The 22792-nt window shown below is 42.0% G+C and overlaps 1 protein-coding gene across 8 annotated transcripts in view; it reads left to right on the top strand.

Moving 5' to 3' along the window:
- Positions 1–22792, top strand: part of ANO10 (anoctamin 10) — a 325599-nt gene that overhangs the window by 29167 nt on the left and 273640 nt on the right. For 5 of the 8 annotated variants that reach the window (XM_055109754.2, XM_063602760.1, XM_055109753.2 and 2 more), the window contains exon 2: positions 9259–9352. The exons of 2 other annotated variants lie outside the window; for them this stretch is intronic. The gene's annotated coding sequence lies outside the window, so the exon portion shown is untranslated. Of the gene's footprint in view, positions 1–8883; positions 9353–22792 lie in introns of those variants that run through there. One more of the 8 variants, XM_063602761.1, reaches the window with a different exon arrangement.

Genomic DNA, 22792 nt, shown 5'->3' with positions numbered 1-22792 from the left:
TTTAGTGGTATCAATTTCCCTCTACACACTGCTGCTTTAAATGTGTCCAAGAGATTCTGGTACGTTGTGTCTTTGTTCTCATTGGTTTCAAAGAACATTTTTATTTCTGCCTTCATTTTGTTATGTACCCAATAGTCATTCAGGAGCAGGTTGTTCAGTTTCCATGTAGTTGTACAGTTTTGAGTGAGATTCTTAATCCTGAGTTCTAATTTGATTGAACTGTGGTCTGAGAGACACTTTGTTGTGATTTCTGTTCTTTTACATTTGCTAAGGAGTGTTTTACTTCCAATTATGTGGTCACTTTTAGAATAAGTGCGATGTAGTGCTGAGAAGAATGTATATTCTGTTGTTTTGGGATGGAGAGTTTTGTAGATGTCTATTAGGTCCGCTTGGTGCAGATCTGAGTTGAAGTCCTGGATATCCTTGTTAGTTTTCTGTCTCGTTGATCTGTCTAATATTGACAGTGGGGTGTTACAGTCTCCCATTATTATTGTGTGGGAATCTAAGTCTCTTTGTAGGTCTCTAAGAACTTGTTTTATGAATCTGTGTGCAACTGTATTGGGTGCATATATATTTAGGATAGTTAGCTCTTCTTGATAAATTGATTCCTTTGCCTTTATGTAATGGCCTTCTTTGTCTCTTTTGATCTTTGTTGGTTTAAAGTCTATTTTATCAGAGACCAGAATTGCAACCCCTGCTTTTTTTTGCTTTCCATTTGCTTGGTAGATCGTCCTCCCTCCCTTTGTTTTGAGCCTATGTGTGTCTTTGCATGTGAAATGGATCTCCTAAATACAGCACACCTATGGGTCTTGACTCTTTATCCAATTTGCCAGTCTGTGTCTTTTAATTGGGGCATTTAGGCCATTTACATTTAAGGTTAATATTGTTATGTGTGAATTTGATCCTGTCATTATGATGCTAGCTGGTTATTTTGCCCATTAATTGATGCAGTTTCTTCATAGCATCAATGATCTTTACAATTTGGCATGTTTTTGCAGTGGCTGGTACTGGTTGTTCCTATCCATGTTTAGTGCTTCCTTCAGGAGCTCTTGTAAGGCAGGCCTGGTGGTGACAAAATCTTTCAGCATTTGCTCGTCTGTAAAGGATTTTATTTCTCCTTCACTTATGAAGCTTAATTGGGCTGGATATGAAATCCTGGGTTGAAAATTCTTTTCTTTAAGAATGTTGAATATTGGCCCCCACTCTCTTCTGGCTTGTAGGGTTTCTGCAGAGAGATCTGCTGTTAGTCTGATGGGCTTCCCTTTGTGGGTAACCCAATCTTTCTCTCTGACTGTTCTTAACATTTTTTTCCTTCATTTCAACCTTGGTGAATCTGACAATTATGTTTCTTGGGGTTGCTCTTCTCGAGGAGCATCTTTGTAGTGGTCTCCGTATATCCTGAATTTGAACATTGGTCTGCCTTGCTAGGTTGGGTAAGTTCTCCTGGATAATATCCTGAAGAGTGTTTTCTTTTTATTGTTTTTGAGATGGAGTTTCACCCTTGTTGCCCAGGCTAGAGTGCAATGACATGATCTCGGCTCAACGCAACCTCCGTCTCCTGGGTTCAAGTGATTCTCCTGCCTTGGCGTCCTGAGTAGCTAGGATTACAGGCATGCACCACCACGCCCGGCTAATTTTGTAGTTTTAGTAGAGACAGGGTTTCTCCATGTTGGTCAGGCAGGTCTCAAACTCCTGACCTCACGTGATCCGCCCGCCTTGGCCTCCCAAAGTGCTGGGATTACAGGCGTGAGCCACTGCGCCCAGCCAGAGTGTTTTCTAACTTGGTTCCGTTCTCCCTATCACTTTCAGGTACACCAATCAAACATAGATTTGGTCTTTTCACATAGTCCCATATGTCTTGGAAGCTTTGTTCGTTTCTTTTCACTCTTTTTTCTCTAATCTTGTCTTCTTGCTTTATTTCATTAGTTTGATCTTCAATCACTGATATCCTTTCTTCTGCTTGATCGAATAGGCTATTGAAGCTTGTGTATGCTTCACGAAGTTCTAGTACTGTGGTTTTCAGCTCCATCAGGTCATTTAAGCTCTTCTCTTCACTTATTTTTCTAGTTAGCTTGATCTAACCTTTTTTCAAGGTTTTTAACTTGCATGTGATGTTTTAGAACATGCTCCTTTAGCTTGGAGAAGTTTGTTATTACCAACCTTCTGAAGCCTACTTCTGTCAACTCATCAAACTCATTCTCCATCCAGTTTTGTTCTCTTGCTGGCGAGGAGTTGTGTTCCTTTGGAACAGAAGAGTCATTCTGGTTTTGGGAATTTTCAGCCTTTCTGCTCTGGTTTCTCCCCATCTTTGTGGTTTTATCTACCTTTGATCTTTGATGTTGGTGACCTACAGATGGGGTTTTGGTGTGGATGTCCTTTTTGTTGATGTTGATGCTATTCCTTTCTGTTTGTTAGTTTTCCTACTAACAGACAGGCCCCTCAGCCACAGGTCTGTTGGAGTCCTGCGGACATCTGTTGGAGTCCTGTGGACATCTGCTGGATGTCCACTCCAGACCCTGTTTGCCTGGGTATCACCAGCAGAGGCTGCAGAACAGCAAATATTGCTGCCTGATCCTTCCTCTTAAAGCTTTGTCCCAGAGGGGCATCTGGTTGTATGAGGTGTTTGTCGGCCCCTACTGGGAGGCATCTTCCAGTCAGGCTACATGGGGGTCAGGGACCCACTTGAGGAGGCAGTTTAGTCCGTTATTGGAGCTCGAACACCATGATGGGAGAACCACTGCTCTCTTCAGAGCTGTCAGGCAGGGGCGTTTAAGTCTGGAGAAGCTGTTTGCTGCCTTTTGTTCAGATATGCCCTGCCCCCATAGGTGGAATCTAGAGAGGCAGTAGGCCTTGCTGAGCTGCAGTGGGCCCCGCCCAGTTCGAGCTTCCCTACCACTTTGTTTACAATGTGAGCATAGAACCACCTACTGAAGCCTCAGCAATGGCGGGTGCCCCTCCCCCCACCAAGCTCCTGTGTCCCAGGTTGATCTCAGACTGCTGTGTTAGCAGCAAGCAAGGCTCCGTGGGCATGGGACCCACCGAGCCAGGCACGGGAGGGGATCTCCTGGTCTGCTGGTTGCAGAGACCATGGGAAAAGCACAGTATTTGGGAAGAAGTGTATCATTCCTCCAGGTACAGTCACTCACAGCTTCCCTTAGCTAGGAAAGGGAAATGCCCCGACCCCTTGCACTTCTCGGGTGAGGTGACGCCCCACCCTGCTTTGGCTCACCCTCCATGGGCTGCACCCACTGTCCAACCAGTCCCAATGAGATGAACCAGGTACCTCAGTTGGAAATGCAGAAATCACCTGTCTTTTGCATCCCATCTCGCTGGGAGCTGTAGACCAGAGCTGTACCTATTCAGCCATCTTGGAAATGACCAGGATTTTTCTTTAAAACCAAGAAAAGAAGATACTGCCTTTTCCCCTCATACTTAACTTTTTTCCATTAAAATACATATACAGAAAAGTGCACAAAATATAAATATTCAACTTAATGCTTTATAATAAAATATAACACAACTACCACCCAGGTCAAGAAATAGACTATTCCAGCACCCCAAAGACCTTTATAGAACCCCACTCAATCACTACTGCACCTCTCTAAAGTTAACTACTCTCTTAACTTCTAATACCATAGTTTAGTTTGGCCTCGTCTTGAGCCTTACATAAAGATTCATAAAGAACGTAAACTGGCTGGGTGTGGTGGCTAATGCCTGTGGTCCCAGCACTTTGGGGGGCCAAGGTGGGCGAATCATGAAGTCTGGAGTTCAAGACAAGCCTGGCCAACATGGTGAAATCCCGTCTCTACTAAAAATACAAAAAATTAGCTGGGCTGTTGGCAGGTGACTGTAATCCCAGCTACTCAGGAGGCTGAGGCAGGAGAATCGCTTGAACCCAGGAGGCAGAGGTTGCAGTGAGCTGAGATCGCACCACTGCACTCCAGCCCGGGCTACAGTGCAAGACTCCATCTCAAAAAAAAAAAAAAATAATAATAATAATAATATAAACTTTAGTGTCTGGCTTCTTTCACACCATATTCATCCTTATGATTGCAGTTCCTTGTAGATGGTCACATTCATTGCTGTAGAATATCCCATTATCCACAGATACTACAATGTACTGAACCATGCTAATGCTTATTCTTCGATGATTTGCTCTGTGACGAAGATCTGTTTGAATTTTTTTTCATATTACATTATGGCCTTTCTCGATGACCTATCTATTTCAATGGCCCTTAAAAATACTTCTTTAAGATACATAAATGTTGATTGTTTAATTTCTCTAAAGAAGCAATTTTAAGCTGATATTTCCAATATAACTTGTACTGTTGTAATTATTTCATATTATTTTCAAAGACTGTTTAAATGGCAGCAGATGTGTGCTCCTGCAGTGGGTTTTACCTGAGTGAAGGGAGGACTAGCTGGGAAAAGACAAAGAAGAAAACTCAAGTTTAATGTTTTAAAATATTTATTTATAACCCTAGGAAAAAAATATTAAGCCATCCAGATGGAATACACATCTTAAAAGAAAGAATTAAGGGCTATATAACTTTCTGAGATCTTTAAGTTTTTCCACACAATAAATAAAAACATAGCTGCTTTCAAAGATGGAATTTGGGAGGCACTGAAGGTTTCTGTTTCAGTTTGGTTCTTTGGCATAATCTGTAGTAAGTTCCTCTGGCCATCTTAAACAAGAAAAAATATACCTGAAGGATATCAGGGGTGACAGAATGGCTAAGAGGCTGGATAACAGGGCCAGAACAAAGGCTATCGTGGGGCCTAGAAAGACATCTCATAGCAAGAAGTATATGGGCAGATGCTGCCAGTCAGATTGATTAAACTAGTTTTCTGTCTCTTTATTCCTCAGTTCAAGATTCATATTCCAAGAAGGGAGCAAATAATTGCTTTAACTTGGGTCAAATGCCTTCCCTTTAGCTAGGCAGAGAACTTCAGTGACTGTCCCATAAGATGCTATCCAACGATTTAAAGGTAAAACTAATAAATGGAACTGAGGGGCCTATAGGAAAGGGAAGTAGATGCAAAGAAGCTCCAGCCCGGTGATAGTCACTGCATACTCCTACAACATGACCTCCATTTGGGATCAACATGGGCCAATGGAAATTGAAGCCTCTGCTTTATACATAGAATTTGGGGAATGTACAATTGATGTCATTATTGCCCCTGCCTTCTTCAGACTAGTAGGTTGTTGGGAGCATTGCTACTCCCAGACTTTATTCCTGGAGATCCCTGTCCTTACAAAAACAAATAAACAAAAATAGAAGTTTCAAGCTTCTTAGAGCTCCTTGGAGAAGACAGGAAAAGGATCCCCTAATGATTATTGTCACATTTCTTCATGTGAGTTGCATCTAATCATTGTTAGAATTGAAACATTCATTTATTTTTGGATGAAGAGTTTATTCCCTTCTAAAGTTTTTGTTCACAAGAAAACACTGGTAAAAATTTAAATGCTTTTGAGAGGTGACAGCGTGCTGGCAGTCCTCACAGTCCTTGCTCGCTCTCAGTGCCTCCTCTGCCTGGGCTCCCACTTTGGCAGCACTTGATCCCTTCAGCCCACCGCTGCACTGTGGGAGCCCCTTTCTGGGCTGGCCAAGGCCAGAGCCCACTCCCTTAGCTTGCAGGGAGGTGTGGAGGGAGAGGCGCGAGCGGGAACCCGGGCTGTGTGCGGCACTTGCGGGCCAGCTGGAGTTCCGGGTGGGCGTGGGCTTGGCGGGCCCCACACTCAGAGCAGCCGGCCAGCCCTGCCGCCCCAGGCAATGAGGGACTTAGCATCCGGGCCAGCGGCTGCGGAGGGTGTACTGGGTACCCCAGCAGTGCTAGCCCACCGGCTCTGTGCTCGATTTCTCACTAGGCCTTAGCTGCCTTCCCGCAGGGCAGGGCTCGCTACCTGCAGCCCGCCATGCCTGAGCTTCCCACCCCCTCCATGGGCTCCTGTGCGGCCCGAGCCTCCCCGACGAGTACCACCCCCTGCTCCATGGCGCCCAGTCCCATCGACCACCCAAGGGCTGAGGAGTGCGAGCGCACGGTGCAGGACTGGCAGGCAGCTCCACCTGCAGCCCCTGTGCGGGATCCACTGGGTGAAGCCAGCTGGGCTCCTGAGTCTGGTGGGGACGTGGAGAACCTTTATGTCTAGCTCAGGGATTGTAAATACACCAATCAGCACTCTGTATCTAGCTCAAGGTTTGTAAACACACCAATCAGCACCCCGTGCCTAGCTCAGGGTTTGTGAATGCACCAATTGACACTCTGTATCTAGCTGCTCTGGTGGGGAGGTGAAGAACCTTTATGTCTAGCTCAGGGATTGTAAATACACCAGTTGGCACTCTGTATCTAGCTCAAGGTTTGTAAACACACCAATCAGCACCCTGTGTCTAGCTCAGGGTTTGTGAATGCACCAATGGACACTGTATCTAGCTGCTCTGGTGGGGACGTGGAGAACCTTTATGTCTAGCTCAGGGATTGTAAATACACCAATCGGCACTCTGTATCTAGCTCAAGGTTTGTAAACACACCAATCAGCACCCTGTGTCTAGCTCAGGGTTTGTGAATGCACCAATCGACACTCTGTATCTAGCTGCTCTGGTGGGGCCTTGGAGAACCTTTGTGTCCATACTCTGTATCTAACTGATCTGATGGGGAGGTGGAGAACCTTTATGTCTAGCTCAGGGATTGTAAATGCACCAATCAGCACCCTGTCAAAACAGACCACTCTGCTCTACCAATCAGCAGGACGTGGGTGGGGCCACATAAGAGAATAAAAGCAGGCTGCCCCAGCCAGCAGTGGCAACCCGCTTGGGTCCCCTCCCACACTGTGGAAGCTTTGTTCTTTCGCTCTTTGCAATAAATCTTGCTAGTGCTCACTCTTTGGGTCCACGCTGCTTTTATGAGCTGTAACACTCACCGCCAAGGTCTGCAGCTTCACTCCTGAGCCAGCGAGACCATGAACCCACCAGAAGGAAGAAACTCCAAACACATCCGAACATCAGAAGGAACAAACTCCAGACATGCCACCTTAAGAGCTGTAACACTCACCGCGAGGGTCCACGGCTTCATTCTTGAGTCAGTGAGACCAAGAACCCACCAATTCCGGACACACTTTGGCTATTACCTGTAAAGAGTGAAAGGCCCTTGCTTTTCTTGGAATCATGTGACATTAAAAGAAATTTCCCTCTAGTTTTACTGTGTATACGTGTAAAAGGAAAATGATTGTTAGAAGCTTTTCTGATTTAAAGAGAGTATTACAGAGTCTGTGATCCCTGTGCTTTATGTAATTAATCTAACACCTATATTTTGCTTCTAAGAAAGATAAAGTCAGTGACCAAGGTAGCATCCTTCATCCCTGGTACTTCAAGTTGTAACTTTTTAAATGCTTTTGCTTAGAGAAAACTGATATGTGTGAACATATAAACATAAGGTACAAAATCCAAGGACTGTAGCCCATGGAGTAAAGTCAGAGGTAGGGCCAATTTTTTCACCAGTCCAGTGCACTGGTTGTTTATGGCAGTCATCCATTCTGACTGATCACTGCCTGCTCTGACCAGCCTAGCAGTGGGGATGCAATGAGGATGACCACTTCTCTTCTCTTGTCCATCTTCTGGCTGGAGAAGTCAGAGTGGTAGAAGAGAGGAGTAGAAGGAAAGGGGCAAAGAGCTTTTCACCAAACTGGGTTTGGTTGTGTTACTAGTTCTCTCATCACATTTTGGCTATCAATAGCATTTCATTATGGCAAGCATCTAATGCTTGCTCTTTAATGAGAAGCATTTGTAGTTTGTTGGAGACCTTAATCCAGGGGACCTCCACTGCAACATTTTCTGATGTAGGTAATGTTAACTCTCAGTTAGAGGTCAGTGAAAATAAAGAATTGATTATTTTTCCCATTAAAGATTATATACCCTCTGAATTCTATCCCCATCAAAAAACTATAGTGTCTGTCTGAGATGTTATCTAGGGGTGGGAAAAGGAGACCCAACAGAGTATTTCAAAGACATAGGAAGAAAAATTAAAGCCATTTCCTATTTCCATCCTATTGGGATTTTTTCCCTTTCTTCTTTTTGTGAAGCATGCAGGGACAGAGTAACCCTCCATGTAACCTGTGTTGGCAAATTCCAGAATGTCCCTCTCAATCCAGCTCAGGTGATAATGAAATGAACAGGTTTATAGTTTGAAGTCCAAAGAAGAGTATCTTCAGAGCTGGTGGCTCTGGCTCCATTTTCCTGTAATTCTGTCTTCTCTGCCCTTCCCTGGTGTCAGTTTCATCTTCAGACACATTGGAGATGCAAGTCTGGGCCTCATATCCAGGTGTGACAAAGGCCAGAAAAAGGAGGTGATGCTTCCAGAAGTTGCAAAAAAAAAAACCCCAGCAAACTGCTCTTTGCATCTCACTGACATGTATTAAGTGTTAGGCTTAACCATTAACCACTTATTCATTCAAGCAACTTCTGTCCGAAGGGATAGAGGGGCTCAGATTCTTCTGAGTCTGGGGACTTCATGGGGTTCTAGGTATGCAGAAAGAGAGAACAGATGCTGGGTAGGCACTCTAGTATCCTTCCCAACAATTTTAATAGCTAGATGGTATTCTATTTATTGATGATTTATTTATCTAATCACCTATTATTAGAGACTTAGGTTGTTTCTAACTTTTCACAAGAATTCATAAGAATATATAACCTTGTACACATTCTTTTGAATATCTCTCATATTATTTGTTGGGATATGATTCTAGTAAGATGATTATTCAAAGTATTTACGTATTTTTAAGCATTTGATTTATATTCCCAAATTGCCTTCAGCATAGTTGTTCCAAGTTGTACTCACACCAGAAGCATATAAGAATCCTATTTTCCCACCTATTCAGCCATGTGTATTTTACTTCTTTCAAATCTTTACCAATATAGTGGTTGGAAAGAGGTGTTTCATGGTGCTTCAATTGGCATTTCTTTAACTATCCATTAATCTGAATACTTTTATATGTGTTTCTTGGCCAGTTCTGTTTCTTATATTATGAATTGTCTGTTCACGTCCTTTACCTATTTCTATATTAGGGTGTTGATAATTTTCTTTTTTTTTCTTTTTGAGACGGAGTCTTGCTCTGTCACCAGGCTGGAGTGCAGTGGTGTGATCTTGGCTCACTGCAACTTGTACCTCCCGGGTTCAAGTGATTCTCCTGCCTCAGCCTCCAAAGTAGCTGGGACTACAGGCATGTGCCACCATGCTCAGCTAATTTTTTTTTTGTATTTTTAGTAGAGACGGGGTTTCACCATGTTGGCCAGGATGGTCTCAATCTTCTGACCTCATGATCCGCCCACCTCGGCCTCCCAAGGTGCTGGGATTACAGGTATGAGCCACCGCACCCGGCCTGGCGTTGATAATTTTCTTACTGATTTTAAATACTCTTTCTATATTAATGATGTTATTAACACTATGGTATTTATTGTAAAATTTTATTAACAGTATTTTTAATATAGAAATTATAAAAATAATTTATAATCAAGTATATAAATTATGTTTTATATTTTGCCTTGATAACATGCTTTGAAAGGCCTTATTTGATTCTAAGTTATGTAAATATTCAACTATACTTTCTTCTAGTAACTCATTTAAGTCCTTTTAAATTTTATTGAGCTATAACTTATAAACCTTTAAATCCACCCACTTAAGGTGTACTATCCAATGGTTTAGTTTTATTTATGGAGTTATACAACCATCAGCATTATCTAATTTTAGAATATTTTTATCACCCTAAAATGATTATATTTAAATCTATGATTTATTTTGTGCTAATTTTCATGTATGGCATTAAGCAGTGGTCCAACTTTATTCTTTTGCTTGTGAACATTCAGTTGTCTGAGCACTGTTTGTTGAAAAGACTGTTCTTTCTCTCATCAAATTATCTTGTCACTCTTGTTGAAAATCAGTTGACCATTAATGTAAGGATTTATTTCTGGATTCTCAATTCTATCCCATTGATGTATTAATATATATCTATCCTTATGCCAGCAAGTGCCACACTGTTTTGATTACTATATGTTTGTAGTAAGTTTGGAAATCAGGGTATGTAAGCCCCCTACCTTTGTTCTTCTTTTTCAAAATAGTTGGCTATTATGGACCCCCTGCATTTCCATATGAATGTTAGGATCAGCTTATCAATTTCTGAAAAAAAAAAAAAAGGCGGCCAAGATTCTGACAGATTGCATTGAATCTGTTGATCTATTTGGGGATATTGCCATCTTGACAATATTAAATCCTCTGACCCAAGAACATGGAACATATTTCTGTTAATTTAGATCTTCTTTAAAAAGGAACTCTGCTTTGTAAGAAATGCTATCTTCCTTATTACTCCCGGCCCCCAACCCCAGAGGAGTAGAACCAGAAGAAGATGGCGAAATGGTCTTGCTACAACCAACCCTAGACTGTATTGTAGGAGGAAATAACTTATTTGAATCGGATATTAAATTTAAGTTTTGAACTTGATTGAACTAAGTATTAATCACTAAAAAGCACTGGTACAAAATAGAACCTGCCCCTGATGTTATTAAGGGCCAGGCAAGGAAGATTCAACATAGAATGGTTGAAGGCATGATTGGAAAAATCTTAAATGTTTTTCACATTTAAAATCCAATGAGTTAAGACTTCAAGAAACCTGTTTGGACAAGGCTAAATAAGAGAAAAATTCTGCTCTTAAGGAATTCATCATCTTTTCCACATTCAAATGATTTTGCCAGGACTGCCACTAACCCCCATGGCATCTCTGTGCTAGCTAGAAAAAAATACTCCCTCTTTTTTTAAGACACTTTACTTCTATCTTCCAAAAACTCTTCCACATGTACCACGGGAACAACATCCCTTTCAATACTGTGTAGACTACACTTGTACTGCACAATTAAACACAGCAGCTGTTCTCAGAGGAGGAATTCTGTAGTTTTATGGTGTGTCTTTATGGCGTAAGATTATATATCCTTTTATCTTGTTCTTCTAATCATTTTGTATAGGTTTTTCTTCTGTACACTATTAAAAGCTTTGTAAAAGTGAGGACAGTGTAGGACACACAGTAGATATTTATTAATTATTTGTAGACTTGGGTTGAATAGAACTGAATGACATTTTTTGAAAGGTGTTATGAATAGTGTTTTTATCCTAAACTTTGTTCAAATTTCTCATCCATTATTTCACCTAATTTTACTGCCCTCCCCCAAAAGAAACAGTTTTTGGAAAACAGCTTTTGTATAAGTAACAGATTAATTGAAAGGAACATGTACTTGCTGGCACATGAGCGGGCAAGAAATAAATGATGTGATGAGCATATTTTTATTAATTTTATCAAAAGGTGCTTCCTCAAGGAGGATTCTATTGTGCTCCTTATGAAAGGAAATTAACATAGGTATCTGTTAATATAAATATAACTTCCACAAGTGTGTTTGAAGCCTTTGACTTCTTTCAGAGTTAGCAAATTGTTCATTTATTACATTAATGTTAGTACAACACACAATTTATCAGACAGGAAATTTTAAAAGTTGAATGAACACAAACAGAACACAGCAGCTGGCTTAAGATAATTATTTAGGGCTATGGGGAAATGTTCAAAACAGCCTAAAAACTGGAAAAAAATGATTCAGTACTTTAATTCTTGTATGTGTGCTTTTCCCTAAGCTCTGCTCTAATCCTGACCCAGAAATCCTTTGGTAATAGTCTTGCTTTTTATTGAAGTTGTTTTTTCTAACTTATGCAAAATAATTGCTGATTGCATCTTTTTCTGTGACTCTTTATGATTTAAAAAAATCAGGTTACTGCATGTTATTTCTTAGTTTTATTTCCTGTGTTTTCTTTTTCTAACTACCCAAAAAGGACACCAGACTTGATATCCTTGATGATTTTGCTCAGTAACTTAATGGTTTTTCTCGGTTTTCAGAGAAGTTTCCTTTCAACTACCTCTTATTTTTCTTATCTTACACCCATAAATGCTTTTACCTACCAAGAGAAGGAACACTGGGAGGAGTTCAGCCGGGTACAGTCGAAGAATTGGCCGCTGGATGGCCAAACTCCAGGGGAAGATCATCTTCCCATTCTATCCCCTTTATAGCTCCCCATCCATCCCATGGAGAGCCACCTCCACCACTCAATAAAACCCCCACATTCACCATCCTTCAAGTCCGTGTGTCACCTGATTCTTCTGGGACACTGGACAAGAGCTTGGGATACAGAAAGCTGTCACACTGGCCCTCTGCAAAAAGACGCTTGCAAAAAGGCAGAGGGTCCACTGAACTTGTTAACACTTACGCCGTACATGGGACAGCAAGGCTAAAAGAGTGCACTGTAGCACACACCCACTTGGGCTCAGGGAGTCACAGCCTCCGACCCCTGGACACTGCTGTGGGGCCAGAGCCCAGTACCTGGCTCCTGCACCTGTTTGTCTGCATGCTCCCCATCCCATAAGGGATTTGAGCAGCAGTGGTGACTGAACAGACAAGCCACACCCCTGTCGCACGTCCTGCAAGGGGGGTCAGGGAACTCATCCGTTTCACTAATTAGCACAATAGCTGAGGTCATGGGACCTCGGCTTAGCCTGAGTTTGGATCCCAACTCTGTCTCCTATTAGCTATATGATTTGAGGGCATTAGCTACTTTTTCTAATGCCTATCTACTTTCACTTTGCTCAAATCTTGAGTATGCTGTGATCTCTAACTCTTACACCTCCCTGCTTACTGCCACCTAGAGCTGTTCTGTGTTAGGTGGCCAAGGGAGGGTTAGATAATTCTCCCCCATATAAATAACCAATGAATTCACACTATTCATTCAGCAAGTGTGACAGGACACTCAAGTTTCAGCTTAGTGTTTCCCTTAACCCTAGACAGTTATGGTTCCTGCTCTTACATGGAATCTCACGAGTGGAAACAAAAGCAGCTATAATCAGTATATGTTATTTAATGTTTTTAAGGCTACATTTTGTACTTATGTTAACATAAAAGGATTCTTATTTAATTATCACAGTAAATAATCTGTGAGGTAAACAAAACATAACCCCATTTTATGGAAGAGTAAAGTCAAATGTAAAGCAGTTATTTATACAATATCTCTGGAGCCAAGACATGAACCTACATGGTTCCTGACTCAGTGGGGCTGTCACAGGTGTTTGAACCAGAGCAACTTCATCTTGAATAGGGGCTGGGTAAAATAAGGCTGAGACCTACTGGGTTGCATTCCCAGACAGTTAAGGGATTCTAAATCACAGGATGAGATAGGAGGTCAGCACAAGATAGAGGTCATAAAGACCTTGCTGATAAAACAGGTTGCAGTAAAGAAGCCAGCTAAGGCTGGGCGCGGTGGCTCACGCCTGTAATCCCAGCACTTTGGGAGGCCAAGATGGGCGGATCACGAGGTCAGGAGATGGAGACTATCCTGGCTAACACGGTGAAACCCCGTCTCTACTAAAAATACAAAAAAATTAGCCGGACGTGGTGGTGGGCGCCTATAGTTCCAGCTACTCGGGAGGCTGAGGCAGAAGAATGGCGTGAACCCGGGAAGTGGAGCTTGCAGTGAGCACTGGAAGTGCACTCCAGCCTGGGCGACAGAGCCAGACTCCATCTTAAAAAAAAAAAAAAAAAAAAAAGCGGGCTAAAACCCACCAAAACCAAGAAGGCCACGAGAGTGACCTCCGATCACCCTCACCGCTACACTCCCACCAGCACCATGACAGTTTACAAGTGCCATGGCAATGTCAAGAAATTACCCTGTATGGTCTAAAAAGGGGAGGCATGAATAATCTCCTTGTTTAGCATATAATCAATGAATAACCATAAAAATGGGCAAGCAGCAGCCCTTGGGGCTGCTCTGTCTATAGAGTAGCCATTCTTTTATTCCTCTACTTTCTTAATAGACTTGCTTTCACTTTACTCTATGGACTCGCCCTGAACTCTTTCTTGGCAAGATCCAAGAACCCTCTCTTGGGGTTTGGATCCAGACCTCTTTCCTGTAACAGGGCCACTTTCTCCCTGCCCATTGGCAGAAGATGAAATTTTCCACCTCCAAATGTTTGTCTTCCCTGGATTTAAGCTAGTCTGACCTGCCTCAAGGTTAGAAATTCAGGTTGAAAAGTTAATGAATGCATTTGTATTTTGTATTTATGTGAATAAAGTATAAAACTTTATACGTGAGGAGCCCAGAGGAGGGTGAGATTCTGGAAACTTGGATAGGTAAGGGAAGGTCTCCTGGGCTTCAGCCTGGCTGTAACAAGTAACCTAGATGGAGGTTGGTTCCCTTGAGAGAGGTGAAGAAAGAATGTAACAATGAGTTGGGCACGACAGCCAAAGTAGAGAGATGAGGGCCTTTAATGGTAATAGTAGTAGTTGAGGCCACAGCTATGCTAATCACTGTTCATGTATTTAAACTTGTTTAATCCCTACATAAACCTATGAATTCTGAGCTATTGTTACCCCTTTACAAATGAAGTAACTGAAACCCAGAAAGGTTTAGTCTATCTATGTCACACTACTGGTAAGTGATTGCATCAGAATCCTAAACTCTGCAATCTGTCTCCTTCCAGAGCCCATGGGGATATGGCTGAAAAGTAATTAGAATTAGACAGTAAAAGGATTTGAATACTTCGAATACAGAGTAGTCTAATATGATGGTTAATTTTATGTCTTAACTTCACTGGGTTAAAGGATATCCAGAAAGCTGGTTAAACATTATTTCTGGGTGTGCCTGAGAGGATGTTTCCAGAAGAGATTAACATTTGAATCAGTAGTCTGAGTAGAGAGGAATTTGCTCTCACCAAGGTGTGTGGGCATCACCCAAGCCGTTGAGGGCCTAGAGAGAATAAAACTGTGGGAGGAGGGTGAATTCACTCTCTCTTCTGGAGCTGAGACAGCCATCTTCTGCCCTCGGACATCTAAGCCCCAAGTTCTCAAGCCTTCAGACTCTGGGGCTTATACCAGCGCTGCCCCAACTCCCCAACACACACCACTGGCTTTCCTAATTCTCCAACTTGCAGACAGCAGATCATGAGATTTCTCACCCTCCATAATCATGTGAATCAATTCCCATAATAAATCTCTTATCTATCTATTTATCTATGGGTATAGAATACACACACACACACACACACACACACATATATAGACATATCTTTTTGGTTCTGGTTCTTTGAAGAATCCATACTAATACATCCAGTCTTCTGGACTGGACCCATAAATCAAAGGAATCATACTCCAATGGCAGACTTCCAGACCTTAACAGTTGGAAGGTCGAAGAGAATTTTCTTCTTTGGGAAGGGAGGGTGCTTTTCTTTCCCGCTTTTCACAACAAGCCAGTCTTTACCTTCCAGATGTTGTACCCCCACCTTCAGGGATGACTCCATAATACTTGAAAGGGACAGTTTGTGTGACCAGCACAAATTTCTCATTTTAGAACCGAACTAGAAGTAAACAGTCATATGAGTCTATGTAAAGAAAGAAGAGGCCAGGTGTTGTGGCTCACACCTGTAATCCCAGCATTTTGGGAGGCTGAGGCAGGCAGATCACCTGAGGTCAGGAGTTCGAGACCAGCTTGGCCAACATGGTGAAACCTTGTCTCTACTAAAATACAAAAATTAACTGGGCGTGGTGTGGTGGCAGGCACCTGTAATCCCAGCCACTCAGGAGGCTGAGGTGGAAGTTGCAGTGAGTCAGGATTGCACCACTGCACTCCAGCCTGGGCATCAGAGCAAGACTCCGTCTCAAAAACAAACAAACAAAAAGTAGAGACTACTGACTCAGCATGACCATAACCATGGCTCTGTCTTCTAAGGCTCCTTCCACCATAAATTTGTTATCTTAGTTCTCTAACTCAAAGACCAATTCACAATCTCAGCCACACATGCTGTTACAATGAGCATATACAAGGATCAGGACAGGTAGCAGGCAGAAGTGTGCCCTTGGTCTACTCTCCCTCCTCCTCATCATCCCTGCTCAAAATAGGGAAGTGGAAAGAGTCCCCTCTTAGAAGCATGGGAATTAGAACTCCTCGAATCTTTTGTTTTCACATTGTATCAGAGTAAAACAACTAAAATTTACATACTAAAACAAGCTAATCTATAACTTTGAACATGACTCTGCAGAAAAATAAGAAACTTCCCACAGACGTTTTCCACTAGTCAACTAAGCTACTTAAAACAGGTAGAGGCCAGGCGCAGTGGCTCATGCCTGTAATCCCAACACTTTGGGAGACTGAGGCGGGTGGATTGCCTGAGTTTAGGAGTTTGAGACCAGCCTGGGCAACATGGCAAAACCCCTTTTTACCAAAAATACAAAAAATTAGCCAGGTGTGGTGGTGCGTGCCTGCAGTCCCAGTTACTCGGGAGGCTGAGGTGGGAGGATCGCTTGAGCCTGGGAGGTGGAGGTTGCAGTGAGCCCAGATCGTGTCACTGCACTCCAACCTGGGTGACAGACCCCATCTCAAAAAAATAAAAATAAAAAACACCAGGCAGAGATACTTAAATAACTTTGCTAGAGCCTTTGAAAAGCTAAGTGCAGAGCTATCAGAGTAAATAAATGTGCCCAGGAAACAGCTCTAGGGGCTTGACTGGGAGTAATGGGAGCAGGGTTATTTTTTATTTTATTTTAAGCAAACATAGCACAGCCTGCACATGCACATGTCCAACTTCAAAGCAATCACTTCAGAAAGAATACTAGCTTGAAATATTTTAGAAATGTTTTTAGTGGAATTGTCTTCAGAGGCAGAGAATATTCTCTTTAATATCCCTAGGAGGAGTTCAACCTTAATTTTTTTTTTTTTTTTTTTTTTTTTTTTTTTTTTTTTTGAGACGGAGTCTCACTCTGTCGCCAGGCTGGAGTGCAGTGGCACGATCTCAGCTCACTACAACCTCTGCCTCCTGGGTTCAAGCGAGTCTCCTGCCTCAGTCTCCTGAGTAGCTGGGATTACAGGCACGTACTACCATGCCTAGCTAATTTTTGTATTTTTAGTAGAGATGGGGTTTCACCATGTTGGCCAGGATGGTCTCAATCTCTTGACCTTGTGCTCCGCCCACCTCAGCCTCCCAAAGTGCTGGGATTTCAACCTTAAATCTTTGAGATGGGTTTGCTTTCTGAAGCCAACCACAAATTAGACCAGAGCCTTGCATAGTGAATAAGGAGGATAATCAAGATAAATAATGAATAATCAAGTTGAATCACTGTAGATCTCTAAATGAGATGTGGCCTCCTTGACGGTTTATTGGCTTTGTAAATTTTTAAATTTAGGATTGGTGGAGTACAGCCATATTGCCTACCTTTTTGACAGATGGATTGGTATGTATTTGTGATGTCGTTGGTATCAGCCAGGTTCTGGCAGGACACAGGCTGCACACTCAATGAACAAGAAGGCATACCTGAAAAGGGTTCAAGAGGGCCTCTTTACAGAGGTGCAGACAGGTTGAGGAAGCAACTGAGGGCAGTGAAACACCCAGGGTGCCAGCACCAATGGGAAGGTGTTACCGCCCAGGCCTGAAGGGCAAGTGGGAGGAAGGGCCTATCAGAAGTCAGCAAGAGCTGCAACCAGAAGGGTGGCTGACCCATTGAAGAGGTGGTTATGGAGAGCACACTGCAGCACCTGCCAAAGGGAATCCAGTTTCTCTGATCTTGTGCTCAGATCTCCTGGCAGTGTGACAGTCCCCCATCAGAGTAAACCCAATCAAAAGCCAGGGGCAAGGCTACTGAGTGATGTCATCCACAGAGGTGAGCCTTGTGGAGGAGAGCAGGCCAGGTAGGCCAGAGCTTGGATCTGGAGAGGCCAGTGGAGGACAGCACAGACACACCGTGCGTGCATTGTTCCTCTCTGTTCCAGGGAGGGAGGGAGCAGTTCTACTCTATGGCAGAGTAACCAAGTCTACTCCTTGATCTCATGTCTCACCCTCCCACCCCCATGTTTGCTTCTTTGTCTCTGTGTGCTGCATTACAGCAAGTTAAAGTCTAAAACTAAATCAAGTTATTTCCTGAGGAAAAACTGGGCTTTTAAATACATAGTGTTGGGACAAATAGAAAGCCACCTGAAAAAGGATGGAGTGAATCTAAACCTCACACTAAAATAAATCCCAAATGGACCAGAGATCCAAATATACAATGTGCAATCAAGGAGGTTTGGCACAGGTGAATTACTTTATAACCTGGGGACACGGAAAGCCTTTTCAACATTCAGCCAAAAAAAAAAAAAAAAAAAAAACCAAAAAAAAAAAAAAATCAGGGAAAGATTGGTGCACTTTACTACCTAAAACAAACAAAATACAAGAAGCAAGGTCAAAAAACAAATGACAGACCAGGAGAGACCAATTGCAAGTTATCTCAGCGGTGGCTCACGCATGTATTCCCAGCACTTTGGGAGATCAAGGTGGGCGGATCATGAGGTCAGGAGATTGAGACCATCCTGGCTAACACAGTGAAACCCCGTCTCTACTAAAAATACAAAAAAATTAGCTGGGCGTGGTGGCGGGTGCCTGTAGTCCCAGCTACTCAGGAGGCTGAGGCAGGAGAATGGTGTGAATCCAGGAGGCAGAGCTTGCAGTGAGCCGAGATTGCGCCACTGCACTCCAGCCTAAGCGACAGAGCGAGACTCCATCTGAAAAAAAAAAAAAAAAAAAAAAGATGAGGACAAGTACATGAAAAGCTTTTAACAATGGATAAGCTCCAAAATTGCGTAAAAATATGGGCAAAAGTCATGAAAAGAGAGAAATGTGAGAACAGAGCGAAAAGAAATGCAAGTCACTCCCTACACATATGAAATGACGCCCAATTTCCCTTACAATAAGAGAAATGCAAGTTAGAATTCTTCTGGATCCAAACATTTTATAACATACTCTACTGAGAGTGGAAATGCAAAATGGAACAAACCCTATGGATGGGGATTTCGCAAAATTGAGCAAAATTACATATGTGCTAACCTTTCACCCAGCAATCTCGTTTCTAGGAATCTACCTTGAAAATACATCTCAGGCAGGGCGCGGTGGCTCAACCCTGTAATCCCAGCACTTTGGGAGGCCGAGGCGGGTGGATCATGACGTCAGGAGATCGAGACCACCCTGGCTAACACGGTGAAACCCCGTCTCTCCTAAAAATACAAAAAATTAGCCGGGCGTCGTGGCGGGTGCCTGTAGTCCCAGCTACTCGGGAGGCTGAGTTAGGAGAATGGCATGAACCCGGGAGGCGGAGCTTGCAGTGAGCCGAGATTGCGCCACTGCACTCCAGCCTGGGCAACAGAGCAAGACTCCGTCTCAAAAAGAAAAAAAGAAAAAAGAAAAGAAAATACATCTCTACAAATAATCAATAACATTTGCACAAGGTTATGTAACACAACATTGTTTGCAGTAGCAAAAGATTAGAAATAATCTAAACATCCACCAACAAGAGAGGCTGTAAATAAACTGCAGTACATACATGAATTGGCGACCAGGCATCATAAAACACAGAAAAAAAAAATGTCTGTGAATTGAAACAATCTCCAGAATATATTTTTAGATTTAAAAAGTTAGTATAGTATGCTATATTTTGTGTATAAGGGGGAAAAAGGAGGAATAAGAATATATTTAGGTATTCGCCTATATTTGCAAAAAGAAGCAATAAAAATAACTACCTATAGGAGGTGGGGGGAATGAAGTGAAGGGAGAGGGTTAGGAGTGAAACTTCTGTGGGTTTGGTTACCTTTTCGTATATTTTTTAACTTTGGGACCACATAAATGTTTTATATATTTAAAAAATTCAAATAAAAAAGACAAAAGTAAAATCCTAAAATGGAAAACAATTGGGACCAATGAGCTTAACTTTATTTCAAATGTGGCAACCACAGCTATACAAAGAACAGAATTATTTCAGTACTTTAATTATACATTCATAATGGATTTGATCTAAGGATAAATGAATAGAAGGAAATCTTAAATTTCAGTCAGTAATTTATTATTCATATAGTATTATACTTCTGAACTAGGAGAAAACAAGTGTACAATTCTGAATTAGGAGGAAAGAAACACTATATTATTACAAACCAAAACTTTCAGTGTAACAGAAAAGAGAGGCAAAAACAACTATTAAGTCAAAGAACTTAAAATAAAACACTGTAAGGTTAAATTTGCATTGAGAAATTCACATTAAATAACCTTTTAAAAGTGTATTTGTCTTTCCTGGATCTGTTCACTGAAAGGGCTTTGAAGCAATGATACCCTTGTGTCAATTAACATACCTTGCCCCTTGATCTTGGCATTAAAATATCATTTCTCACCAGTAAGGAGAATGTCCTTATTAGGAAATGCATGTTGAAATATTTAGCAATGAAATGGCATGAGTCTACAGTTTATTTTCAAATGGCTCAGCTGTGTGTGTGTATCTGTGTATGTCTGTATGTGGGTGGGTGGGTAGGTGGTAAGGATCTAATTATTACACCAAGCAATCCCTTTTCCTGCACCTGGCATAACCTCCTGTAGAATGAGCTCAAGCTGCCCACACTCGCTTGATAACATGGCCTCCATTCTGAAGATGAAACAAAACTTGGAGGAGCACTCATGTAAAGATCTAAATTACTAAAATGCCTGTGCCTGAGACTCAGAGATCCTAAAAATAGACAGTGCCATGTGTGCTCTAATTTTCTGCTTAAAGTGACTTAAATCCTTTCAATTCAGAGATTTTCAATAGAATATATGGTACTTCAACCTTATAAGTCAAATGCATTTGTTGAAATAACATTTCTCAGTAGTTTTTTCAGTTTCCGTGGCTGCAATGAGTGGAGAACTTTCTTTAGCAGTTATTGGCTTTGGTGTGGCAATGGATGTTGCACAAAGGCCTTTGCTTGGGAGTTGGGAAACACAGGTTCTCACTGGGCTCTATAACTAACTTGCTATGTAGCTTTGTATAAGTCATATCACCTTTTGGGATCTTGGTCTTTCAACTGCCAAATATAGGTATTGGATTTTTCTTCTACTGTAAACAGTGATTTGGAATTTTCTCCAAGTAGAGTGATATGTCTACCATAACAGGGGTAACAAGAAAGAAACAAGAGTGAGAGTTTATTACAGCATGAAGTGGCACCAGGAATAGGAAAGGAACCCCCAATCCAGATAATTTTTTGATATCAATCTTGTGTCAAATTCTTTAAACATATGACAATGAATAAGAGCAACAAATGAATCCTCAACTATAAGAACAATATTTTGGTATATAATTTTATGTATAATTATCCTTAGTTCCAATAATTATTTTCTTTTTCTATCTAGAAGGAAAAGGATGGATTCTGAGTGGTTCCAGCTAGCCATAGCTCCCTATAGCTGCAATTCATGTGGCAGCCTGCGTCTATGCTAGCGTTGGCTGAGGATTTTTAATGCACTTCAGATTTTGGTTTAATATGCTTGCAAATAACTTACCATGGAAGTCCCCTTGAAACACATTAAATTCTCTGTTTACTCGCATGACTGGGGAATTAGACAATCAACCATGACAATCTATCAAAAGTATTAGAATACAAAAAGCACTAAGCATGAAATCCTATTGAAAACCATTTCATTCTCTTAATTATTCATTAGGCTCCTCAGACTCTGAGAGACCTTCAAGGTCATTATTATGAATATTAATTATCACTGTAATGTGGCAATGGAAAAATGCATTTTAAAAGAGTTCTGTTCAGTAGAATACTGCTAGTAAAAGAATTCACCATTTTATTTGGGAGTGTGTGCTCTTCTGCTTTTTTGCTACATGGTGAGAAAATAGGAACATTAGAAGTGAACCTTCCAGAATCTTTTTAGTGCATGGGATGGGTTCCAGTTTGCATGATTCCTGTGCAAAGGCCTGGGAGGAAGGAGTACCTGCTGACTGGGGTCAGGGAGGAGTGGAATGAAGTAGTGCCAGGCAAAGATGGCAAGTTCTCCACTGGCCAGGGTTGATGCTTTGCCCCGCTAGCCAGTTGTTTTTAAAAATTTCAGCCAATATCCACCAGATGCCTTCTCTTCACCATGCTTTTTGTTGGTTTAGAAACAACAGAATGGAGTTGGTTGAGTGGTGCAGCTTCAAGTAAACTCTTTCCACATTATAAGCTGGGGGTATATTTTTTAACCTTTTCTTCCCTGTTCCCTCAAAGCACACAACCAGCAATGAGAGGTCTTGTGAAATTGAAACCCATTAAATATAAAGACATCTAATGACTGATGTGTTTAAATATCAATCCTTCAAGTAAAGCTTTGTAGAGTGGTTCATTTTGGAATGATTGTCCAGAACACTGTTTTCAGACCTGCTCTGTGTCCTCTTCCTTTACCACCCCACTTTCACCCTAACATACATCTTCTGCAACCCCGACTCTCAGGACTAGGCTTGCTTAGGCTAGCGACACTCCAGTGAGTTCAGCTGGTTGTGCTAAGACAAAATAATGCTGGAGACATTCTCTGAATGAACTGGGGTGCCATCCAAACAGGCTCATATCTGAAAGTATACTATTGTGCCAGATCCTACTTTCTAAAAAGGCAGAATTGTCTACATTTTCTTTTTCTTTTTTTCTTTTTCTTTTTTTTTGAGATGGAGTCTTACTCTGTCGCCAGGCTGGAGTGCTGTGGTGCGATCTCAGCTCACTGCAACCTCCGACTCCCTGGTTCAAGGGATTCTCCTGCCTCAGCCTCCTGAGTAGCTGGGATTACAGAGCTGGGATTACAGGCATGCACCACCACGCCCAGCTAATTTTTGTATTTTAGTAGAGACGGAGTTTCACTATGTTGGCCAGGATGGTCTCAATCTCCTGACCTCGTGATCTGCCCGCCTCGGCCTCCCAAAGTGCTGGGATT

The sequence above is a fragment of the Pan paniscus genome, chromosome 2 (genome assembly GCF_029289425.2).
Source record: "Pan paniscus chromosome 2, NHGRI_mPanPan1-v2.0_pri, whole genome shotgun sequence".
Lineage (NCBI taxonomy): Eukaryota > Metazoa > Chordata > Mammalia > Primates > Hominidae > Pan > Pan paniscus.
The sequence above is the reverse complement of the archived record's forward strand: the minus strand, read 5'-3'. Positions and strand labels throughout refer to the sequence as shown.